Raw genomic sequence first — 12,319 nt, 5'->3', positions numbered from 1 at the left:
TTTGTTGGGTCTGACATGAGTATTTCAAAAAGTTACAAACGGAATGACAAAGTTAATATACCCTCCAAGGATGGTGGAGGTAATAAAAACAAAACAAACAAAAGAATATGTTGAAAAATAAACAATGATTTATGTTGGTAAAAAGTTAGAGAATAGGGTACCTGTAACATATTCTGTAACTCTTAACAACTCTTGTTACAACTTGTTCTCTTGTTATTGTTTAAATTTCTTTTGTTATTATAACAAAAATAAAACATACAAACATTTTTTTTTTTTTGTAAAATAAATATTGAAATAATTGAGAATTAAAAAGGCTTCTGAAAATTGTAACAACAATCCGAAATCCAAACAAAGATCAATTAAAAATCAAATAAAAAATGCATCGAATATACAATATCATTATTCTTCATTTTATAAATATGTACGTACAACTTTTAAGGACTTGCAAAAATAGCACTTTAATTTCAACCGGCATAAAAATGCTTTACAACACAGCACATCCTTAGCCCACAAATACACTCGAAGCACTTGGACAATACACATACGTACATACATCACATATACATTCTGACATCCTTACACATGAATGTATGTTAAGTATTTAAGAAGCTTTTCCTTTCGTTTATTGTGCAAATATCCTTTAATGAACGTATTTTGCCACCAACCAACGCCACCACCATCGCTTGCAGCGGATTTCGGTTTATTTTCGTAAAACACTTACCTTCCCGTTGATAGTACGTTGTTTTTGTGTTGTATTCCTCGTCGTAGTAGTAGTTCTACAGCTGGTTTTCTTGTATGCATCACTCTCACATTGTCCTTAATAGCGGAAGGACAACATAGCTCTCCTATTTGGTTTCCGGTTGCATTACAGCTGTTGTCGATTTCTTTTATTTCGTTTTTATTTTTTTCTTCGAATGTGTACCCACCGTCCGTTTGTCATGAACATGCCCCTCGGCTGTATTGTATTTTTTGTTTACTTTTTTTCTGTTTATTTTTTGCATTTTTTGTTGTGCGCATTATTGGGAGGAAAAACTTACTCATTGCGAGAGGAGAGAGCTGAGAATATGGTTAAAGCTTTTGAGTAAAATGCCGGTAGTATTTGCTCTCTGTTGGCGCAGGCGATACTGAGAAAACAGGGTAACCCAGACATGTATTATTTAGATATGGGACAATCCATGTAAACAAATTAGAAGTTAATCACATGAAATGTGATTGTTTTTATGAGCATTTAATTATGAGATTTAAATTTGAATGCGGAGAGATGTCCACTGAATTTGTTGAATATTATTTTTTCACTTGTATGCGACCTCTTGAACAATTTATAAAAATGCATTCCTATTGAGTGCAAATAATGATATCGAAAAAGCTTATATATATATATATATATATATATATATATATATATATATATATATATATATATATATATATATATATATATATATATATATATATATATATATACAAATACAACCTTGCCATTTTTTTCGAAATCAGTTCATAATATATTTTCCTCTAATTTGATATAAATTATACTCCAACCGTGATATCTCTTTATAAATTTTAATTTTGTATCATACGATTATGTATCGATTTTGTTTTGAGCAAAGTCTACCAAGTTTGGACCAGATAGATTTAAACATAGCTCCCATATATATGTTTCAAAAAAAAAAAAAAAAATTATATATATATATATATATATATATATATATATATATATATATATATATATATATATATATATATATATATATATATATATATATATAATTTTTTTTTTTTTTTTGAAACATATATATGGGAGCTATGTTTAAATCTATCTGGTCCAAACTTGGTAGACTTTGCTCAAAACAAAATCGATACATAATCGTATGATACAAAATTAAAATTTATAAAGAGATATCACGGTTGGAGTATAATTTATATCAAATTAGAGGAAAATATATTATGAACTGATTTCGAAAAAAATGGCAAGGTTGTATTTGGGAATTGGAAGACACATACATATTGGAGCTATAGCGATATCTAAACCGATTTTCAGGATTTCGCACAATCCAATATTTTTACCTGCACGTGATCTGGTGTGAATATGAGATGTAGCGATCCGCGCCTTTTGGTACCTCCCCACATAGGGTCAGATTTTTGAATGATTATTTCTTCTTCTTCTGTATCTATAAGAGAGGAAAATGTTTGTACGTTTGCTTGCGAAACCGCTGAACAGATTTTCCTGATAATTTCCAAGTATACAACAACATCGCCTGAAGATAACATAGGCTATATACATTTTTGAAATTCCACTATGTGCATCTATTGATTTATTACAGATCAATTGCCAAATTATATTGAAATCGGTTCAGATTTGGATATAGCTCCCATGTATATTTTCGGCCGATTTCATGTGTTTGATGCATCAGACACGCTGTGTATCCTCAATTTCAATGAAATTTAGAACGTCTGATGGAATTTGGTCTCAAAATTTATTTGCCAAAATATATTGAAAACGGTTCAGATTTGGATATAGCGGATTTAAAAAATCTAAAGATTATTATTATTTTGGAATTCAGTATTATTTTTATACTCTCTACCATACTATGGAGGGTATAATAACTTTGTCATTCCGTTTGTAACTCCTCGAAATACACATGTCCGTCCCAACAAAGTATATGTGTATATTCTTTATCAGGGTAAAATAGGCAGGTTAAGTTCGTAAATGAGCAATGTAGGTCCACGTTTTCATAGAGCCTCCAAATAACGGTACCTCTCACAATTCGGTATTTTTATGATTTTAGCGACATTATAGACCGGAATTGTTTGTATTGGAAGATTTTAATTGGTACTACAACATGATGGCAAAAAATTACTTATCCAGGTCCACTGTTTTGTATAGCCCCTATATAACTGTACCTTCCAATATTCGGTATTTTTATATGATTAGAAACATTATTGACCGGAATTGTTTCAAATTTCATATTTAAAGTTCGTAACGCGTACTACAGCCTAGGGCAAAAAATTGCGTATGCAGGTTCATGTCTTTGTATATCCCATACATAACGATAACGCCTTATTTGGTATTTTGATGATTTTAACGACATTATTCAACGGAATTGTTTTAAATTTCGTATTTGAAAGTCCGAATAGGCACTACAGTCTATGACAAAAATTCGACGTCTTCGTATAAACCATCCTCCCCCCCATATAAGGGTTTTCATTTAAATGGTATTTTTCGATGATTTTTTTTAATTTTTCAAATTTCTTTAAAATTACGGCCGAACTTAAACATTTTTTTTTGTTTTCACACCCTTCACCCTCATTCCGTTTGTAACTCCTCGAAATACTCCCGTCAGACCCAACAAAGTATATATATTCTTGATCAGCATAAAATTCTATGTCTATTTAGCTATGCCAGTCCGTATGACTGTCTGATTTGATGATTTTAGCGACATTATTCACCAGAAATTTGATATTTGAGGTTCTTAATGGATACTACAGTCTATGACAGAAAATTGTCTGTGCAGGTCCACGTCTTCGTATAGCCCACATATAACGCATCTGTCAATATTCGGTATTTTGATGATTTTAGCTTCATTATTCAGTAATTTCAAATTACGTATTTAGAGTCCGAATTGGGAACTACGTCTGTGACAAAAAATTGTCTATACAGGTCCAGGTCTTCGTATAGTCCCAACATATCAGTACCTCCCTATATTCGGTATTTTGACGATTTTAGGTACAATACCCACCGAAATTGTTTGAGATGTCGTATTTGAAATTCGTAATGAATTCTACAGTCCTGTGGCTGGAAATTATCTATGCAGATCCAGATCTTCCTATAGCTCCGATATAACGTTACCTCCCTATATACGATATTTTGATGATTTTAGCTACATCGTTCACCGTTTATTTCAAGTTTCGAATGTGAATATGGTAATGGCTAATGACAAACAATGCCTATGTAGGTCCACATCGTATAAACCCCAATATAACTGCTATATTCAGTATTTTTAAGATTTTAACAGAATTTTTAACGGATTTTTTTTTTTTTAATTTCCATATTTGTTCCAAATGGTGGATGGTATTCAAAGTTCGGCCAGGGTGGACCTACTGTTTTTTAACTTGCTTTTAAGTCAAATTGTTCATCTCACCGTCTTAAACTTACGAGAACGAATTTTGTAGATTGGGTTGAAATTGATTCAACAGATCACAATTCTCTCCTTCTCGCCCATTATCATTCATTTTACAAACCAGACAACACCTCATATTTGGTTTGTATATAAGGAATATGACAATTCTCTTAAAAAAGTAAGGGGTTTTCTATTTAAATTTTAATTTCTGTTACAAATTTCTAAGGCGAATTTAAATTATAATTTTTTGTCGTGTAAAGGTATACCTGCTGACCTGAAAAGGTTATATTTCTTCTCTACTATGTGTTGGCGCATATTTTGACAAACGATTAAAATGTATCTTCAGGTTCTTGAATGGTATTTTAAAGGTACTATCAACATTTTATCAAATAAACGGACTGTCATTTCAAAAATTGTACTGGTTCAAGTATACCGGACACGTTGCCATAACTCAAAATTATTTTTGAAGCCATGCGCGTTTTTCTCTTAGTGAAGGGCATAAAAAGTTTATGACTGTAAAATTTACAGACAAACTAAGTGGAAATCCTTTTGCCTCCTTGATCAATATATAAGTTCGTATAATTGAAATGGCGATGCATTTTAGTATTTTTATGGAAAAATATTGTATTCCATGAGGCACCCGTTTTTCCGATATCCACATAAAATACATAATTCAAAGCAACTAAGGAGAAAACGAAGTGAAGCAACAGTCCCTGTTACACTTACAACAAAAATAACACAGTCTGTAACATAAAAGTGGATGAAGTCTCAATATTTTCCTACACCAACCAACGAAACAACCCTTTGCGGTATCAAAACAAAAACAAACATGTTGAACAATAACAAAACCCACTCCGAACCTCTGTGGTAGTCAATGAAAAAGCTTTGACTTTTGTTGTTGCAGAGCCGACGAAAAGCTTAGCAATGCCGATTAAAACGAAGCGAACAAGTGTGTAGACAGGACAACAATTTTTAGTATTGCAAGTAAGTCGAAAGGAATAACAACCAACAAAACGGATAATGGCAACTATCAAAATAGACCAAAAAACAAATAAATGAAAAAATTAAATAAATTTGAAAAGTTACCACAAATGTCATGAAATAATTTCTAAACGCACAATGAAATTCAGAGAAACAACCGAGTGCCAAGACCCTCGTTAAATGCAATTTAACAACCCCAGTGAAATCATTCGAATTGGTGGAAAAAAAGGTGCATTAAATCTTCCCTTCGCCGAAAAAAAGTTTGTATGTAATTTCAGTGCAAAGCAATAAAGAAAATCTAAAAAAGAGGATAATACGCACACCAACACACTCAGAAATGCAACCGGAGCCATACTACGAGAATATACACAGAACAAAAAAGAACAACAACAGCGTTTCAATGAAAATGTAGTTCTATAACATAATGAGTACTCTTAGAATTGAAAAGAAACTCAAACTAAATCCTTAACGAAAAATACGCAAAGAAAACCAAAACGCAATAAGGATAACGTAAAATCCATAATAACGTGAACTAAAAAAACAACACGAGAAATTCTCGCGTAACAAAAATAATGTATATCGAACTGAAGAAGTATACAGTTTCGTAGGAAACGTCTTTTGTAGGTCTGTCCGTTAGGTTTCTGGTAAAAGTAAAAGTTGTTGTCCATGTACACATACATTGAGGGGAGCTAACAAGAAGAAATGGAGGCTAAATACAAACACACACACGTATATATGTTTATTGAGCATCCTTGCACAATTTTCTTATAGTTGTCTGTGACCGTATTTGTGAGAATTTTTGTTTTCATTTTTTTGTGGAAATAGCAAAAAAAAAATATACATGCACGCACACACATACGCAAAGCATTTTATTTTGCCACTCATAATACGCAGTATTCTTCTGTGTGTGTGTGTGTGTGCAGCAGCAGCAAAAAAAGTTGAAACGTGGCGTTTGGGTATGATTTTTGATATCCGAGTGAAAAGTGTCCTTACAAAGTGCTAATTAATTGATGAATTTTTAATTATTTCGTAAAAGTTACTGGAACAGCAAAAAACTAATTACATTCGTAAAAATTCCCTTTGGCACAAAACGAAAACGCCATTTACAACTTTTAGTGCGGTATGTGTGTATGTGATTGTTGTGCTGCTTTTAAAATTCGCTATTCGAAGGCATATAACCCTAAGGCAATGTCATTAATTTTTTAATTAAATATATACCAAATGTCTGTAAGTTGCTAATTGATTGATGGTCACAGCGTGAGATCTGTATTAGCTCGTTGGTTTGGTTGGCAAGGCAATTAAATCAGCTTATGTATTTATCTGGATACAATAAAAATTGTGATAATAATAAACAATATCGGGATAAAATGTTAAATTAAATAATTATATAAAATAAGTTGAATATTTGAGGTATGATATGTAATTTTTTCAATGAAAATAAATTAGATTAATGCTACATTTTCTCCACGTGTTGTATGTTGTAATTGCAATGACATACTTCAGTCCTTATGAAAATATCACAGGTAATAGAATGACGTTCAGAAATAGAACAATAATTTGATTAGAACAGTATACGACAATATCAGTTCGAGTCGATTCACATAGATAGATCGCATTCATAATTTAAACCATTCAAGATTGATGTGATATGATATAAACAAGTTAAAAAGTATAAGTCGGTTTTGCCGACAGATGTATACCCTCAGCCAACAATGATAAACGATTTAAATAAATTTTAACTTCTGTCCTGATTATTCAAATTGTTGACCCCCTATTCGAAGGAATAGACCAATATTGACCATTTCGTATCGGACCCAAATAAATATGATATAAATATTGCGACGTTCCAGGTTTGGACTATATCCTTCACTTTATATGAGATATGTGAAAATTTTTAGAAAATGTTGAAATGTGCGTGCGATACCACATATATCGACCGAAGTATTCCATTTTCATACTTCATCTAATGCAGATAAAAACATTATAAGAAAACCGAACATTTATATCCAAACAGAACATTTATACCCTCAGCCATTGGCTAGAGAGGGTATGTATAATTTGATACGGACAAAATTTGCCTTATCGGATTTGCGAGTATCCGATTCGATCCAAACTTGGTACATCGTAATCTTATTGTCAAACTTAGATTGAGTTCGGAGATGGGCAATATCGGTTCACTTCTTCTTGTACCTCCCACACAAAATGTCAACATTTTAAAGAAAATAATTTACTACTCAGAAAGAGAAAGGATAATCCGATTTTGCTCTATCTTTGCGAATCCTAATGTTTACAGGTGCGAAAATTTACAATATCGGTTCACTCCGTCAAAATGTTGGAATAATTATAACTCTTATAAAATGTGATGAAGGTGTCCGATTGTCTTCAAATTGCACACATCACAATATCTTTATTAACCCAAGGTCTGTTGTGAAGTTGGAATATATCGGTCCACTCCTTCTGATACCTCCCACACAAAGAGTAAAAGAGTTTTGAATATTCAGGAAGCTCATAAAATACGAAATAAACATCCGATTCCTTCTGATACCTCCCCCACAAAGAGTAAAATTTTTGAATATTCAGGAAGCTCATAAAACACGAAATTAACATCCGATTCCATTCAGACTTAGTACATCTCAATATTTCCATAAACACAAGATCTGTTATAAAGATGGTAGAGATCGGACCATTTCTTTTGGTACCAACCCCACAAAGGGTCAATGTTTTGAATAGCCAAAACGATCATAAAATTCGAAATAAGCATCCGGTTCTCTTCAAATTGGATACATCACAATATTTTTATTAATCCGAGGTCTGCTGTGAAATTGGGATATATAGGTCCGCTCCTTCTGGTATCTCCCCCACAAAGGGTCAACATTTTGAGTATCCATGACGCTCATAAACTGGAAACTAACATCCGATTCCATTCAGACTTGGCATATCTCAATATTTTCACATGATCTGTTATAAAGATGGTAGAGATCGGACCATTTCTTCTTTTCAAATTTCACACATACAAATATCTTTCCTAATACAAGATCTGTTGTGAAGATGGTATATTTCTGAGACCGCTTCTGGTACCTCACCGCGTCACAATTTTCAATAATTTTGTCTGTCATAACTTGCGAAACAAGTTAGCGATTCTTTACAACTGGTTTTATATAAATATTTCTCTCAACCAAAAAACCTGAGATTAATATGGAATGTAGTTTTGCTCATGCCTATTTTTTATCTGCATGAGATGAAGTAAGAAAATGGAATACTTCGAGTTAGCATAGAGGTTGGTTTAGGGCCAGAATAGAAGCCTATTGTTTTTTAAGATGTTCGCAAAATATTAAGGGATTGAAAATGGACCAAAACAGAAAATATTTCAGATTTTGAGCCACTCTACCGGTTGCAATTAAAGACCAATCCAAACAGAATTTGGCTTGAGGTTAAAATTTTGGACAGGGCAAAAGACTAGCATTTTGGTTGGCCATTGGATAACATTTAACAGGTAGCCATACATAGGGCGTAAATATAATGCCATTGCCACCAACACCAAGGACTGCATGAAGGGCTCGATATACTTAAAACTTGGACATATTTCCCTAGAAGTTCAATTTTTAATAACTTTCCTTAAAAGTGAAATTTTATTCCGATTTTCTTCAAACTTCACATATTTCAAAAACAAAATCGACCAAAAAGGGTTTGAATTAAATCGGCTCTCCAATATATTATAGTATTGAAGGATATTACAGTGAAATTGTGAAAATCGGTTCACTTTTTCTAGTACCTCCATACTAAGCTTAAAAATTGGTTACAACTTAAAGCATCAAAATCTCATATAAATCTAAAGTAGTAATTGTTTTATTTAAATAATATTGATCCACTCATTCCAATACCTTGCCTACCAAAGCTGCGGCATGTATAACAAGTAAGCAAAAGCAACGGTCGTGCGGGGCCGACCATCGAATCGAATTTGGAATATTTCGCTTTTGAAACGATGTTACCTTTAGATTTTTGTGGTCCATTTTACAGGTAAATATAATCCAGTGGTCACTCAAAATTCAAGACATTTTCCCTGTCCATAACTCTCTTCTCATGCAAAATTTCGTGTCGATTGGTTTCCAATTGTGACTTGTAGAGCGACTGCAAAATCAGGAAAAAATTAATTTTTTTGGCCTATTTGAACCCCTAAATGTAAATATTCATACACCAATTGGGTGCATGGGAGTTAAATGCATTCGTTTCGTGAGTATCGGATAATAGTTCCGACCTGTATATAATACCCTCAACACATATTGTTGGGGGAAGTGAAAAACCTGTGGAAAATGTACAAATCAAAAAAATTACAATCGATAAAAATAGAACAAAAATTTAAAATATGTAACAAAAAACATTTACTTTTTTATTGCCATATTTTTATGCGATTTTCTTGAATTTTAACCTTTTTCTGGCAAAAAAAAAAAAAAAAAAAAAAAAAATATATATATATATATATATATATATATATATATATATATATATATATATATATATATATATATATATATACATATATATATATTGTACCTATTTTGCTATATGAGGGTGACATGAGAAAAACTGCAACCAATTTCAGACCGCTGTCATTTCTTAGCCACTCCTCCAAAAGGGGTTATTCCAGTGATAGCTCATTAAATTATTTACAAGCGTCCAAAAGCTTATTGGTGAGAATTTTCCAGAAAAAAAATTATTCGTGATGGAATTCCAGCGTGATAGAGTGACTTCTTTATATTTGGTTTTGGAATAAATGCAGAATGTTATCGCGAAAGTATTTTGGAGGGTGTATTAAGCCTTGGGTACGCAAACATTTTGGCCGTAGACCTTGGACATTCCAACAGGATTCAGCACCATTTCACTCAGAACGCGCCACCGAAGAATGGTTACAAAATGAGGTACCTCGCTTCATTTCCAGGGACACTAAAGACTTCGGATACCAATCCGTTGGACTATTGCGTCTGGAGTATTTTGGAAAGCAAGGTTGGCACTAAAAAATACCAAATTGTCGATCACCTCAAGCATGCGCTTTGTCGGGAATGGGCCATTATACCGCAGAGCAACATTCGAGCAGCGCGTGTCGGTTTCATTGGCCATTTGAAGGCCATAATTCCTTCCAAAGGTGACCAATTCGAACAAATCTAAACTTATTCTAAAATTTGATGCTATTTCCGACATTTTTTGCATTCATCAATAAAAGTAAAAAAAAATGTAAAAATTATGGCGTTTGACTTTGTTGTAGTATTTTTTTTATTTCACCCAGTACTGGTCAGAAGGGAGCTTTTAATGTATTTGTGATTTGGCCGGGATTACAATCATTCGCGGTTTCGTGGAAATTTTCGTATTTTTAAGATAAAAGTTATGTTTTATTTTACCCGCTGAATATGATGACCATGCAAAATTCTTCCTCGATTGGTTTATAATTGTGGCCTGTAGAGCAATAGTAAAATTAGAAAATTTTTCTGTTTTTGGTCCATTTCAACCTCTTAATATTTTGCGATCGAGTCCAAAAACAATAGGCTTCTATTCTCTAACCCCACCGCCATTTTCAATTTCGTAAGGATCGGGCCATAATTGCGACCTGTAGTGTGATTATAAATTAACATGGACAGACGGACGGGCGGACCTTCATAGCCAGATCGACTCAGCTCGCTAGTTTCCCATGTCGGAGACCAATATTTCGAGATGTTACATATTATTATTGTGTACTCGATATAGTTTAAACATGGTCCTTGGTAGCATTTATGTTAGACTTGGGTCAGATGTGAACTTGGAAATTTTTAGTCAACTGTAACTAGTATTTCCCTCCCAAGGTCAATTTTAACAAGTAAGAAAAGGCTATAGTCGTGCGGGGCCGACTATGTTATACCCTACGACACTACAATATGTTAGAAGAAGCCCCCTTATGTCCATATGGATTTGGAAGATTTCGCTTTTGAAATTAGGATTTTGACTATGGACATTTCCCCAACATTTATGCACTCCGTCGTGCTGTTAATTGTTGTAGTCCATTTTACAGATAAATATAATCCAATGGTCATCGGAAAGACATTTCTCTTTTTGGTTAATTTTAACCCCTAAATACTTTGCAATCATCTCCAAAAGCAAGAAGCCCCTCTGTATCTCCAAATTTAGACTCATCTATATGATTTGTTTGTCTACGATATTTGGCTATATTCGTCAACGAAATCAGCATAAAAAAGCCAGAAATTCGCCGTTTGCGTAATTCGGATATCGCCTGTCAGTAATGCTAGTATTTTTCACACAAAATTAGAGGTCCATTGTACCCGCTGTCCTAACTTTAACTTTATGCGAGATTTCGTGTCCTTTGGTTTTTATTTGTGACCTTTATAACGGCTGCAAAATCAGGACAAATTTTAGTTGTTGGTCCATTTCAACCCCCTAATATATTGCGGACATCTTTGAAAACAATATGCCCAGCCCTTCTGAGCCCAACCCCACCCTTGTGAAAATTTTCGTGAGGATCGGACGATATTTGCAATACTTATATAATATCCCCAACCTGTGTTGTAAGGTGAAAAAATATTACAAAATATTATAAGTCAAATTGACAAAATCGCATGCGATAAAAAATATGAAAAAATAAAAATATGTCACAAAATACTGCAAAATCTATATTAACATCTTTATTGGCATATTTTTCTGTGTTTGTTTTAGATTTTATACTTTTATGTCAAAACTTTTATGAATTGACACAATTTGTCAAAATCGGACCAGCCATTCTTGAGATATAAGCATTCTAACTAACACCCCCTTCCTTTGTATATACACATTGTATATATTTCGCTTTATAAAACCGATATATTTACTATCGGATTCTACGTAACGGTCAGAATTGACCTGTTCGTCTATTTGTGATTTCGCCGGGATTAAAAATGTTCGCGGTTTGATGGAAAATTTGACTTTTATTTAACACAAATGTTGTGGCCTATTTCACCCACTAAATATTACCCGATGACCATCAAAATTGGAAGGCTTCTGCCCAACCCTAAGCTCTAGCTCCATGCTAACTTCCGCTTTGATTGGTCTATAATTGCGACCTGTAGAGCAACTGCAAAATCAGGATTTTTTCAGGTTTTCGTCCATTTCAACCCCTAAATATTATGCGATCATCTCCAAAAGAAATATTGTTCTATTCTGACCCCACCTCCATTCTAAATTTCGTGAAGATCGGGCCA

The 12,319-nt window shown here is 33.2% G+C and overlaps 1 protein-coding gene across 1 annotated transcript in view; it reads left to right on the top strand.

Moving 5' to 3' along the window:
- Nucleotides 1–5,011: 5,011 nt before the first annotated feature.
- Nucleotides 5,012–12,319, top strand: part of LOC101890154 (myb-like protein AA) — an 86,832-nt gene continuing 79,524 nt past the window's right edge. The window contains exon 1 of the mRNA XM_059132171.1: nt 5,012–5,366. The gene's annotated coding sequence lies outside the window, so the exon portion shown is untranslated. The remainder of the gene's footprint in view (nt 5,367–12,319) is intronic.

Source organism: Musca domestica, unplaced genomic scaffold, assembly GCF_030504385.1.
Source record: "Musca domestica strain aabys unplaced genomic scaffold, Musca_domestica.polishedcontigs.V.1.1 112, whole genome shotgun sequence".
Lineage (NCBI taxonomy): Eukaryota > Metazoa > Arthropoda > Insecta > Diptera > Muscidae > Musca > Musca domestica.
Note: the sequence above shows the minus strand (reverse complement) of the source record. Positions and strands in the feature narration are given on the sequence as shown.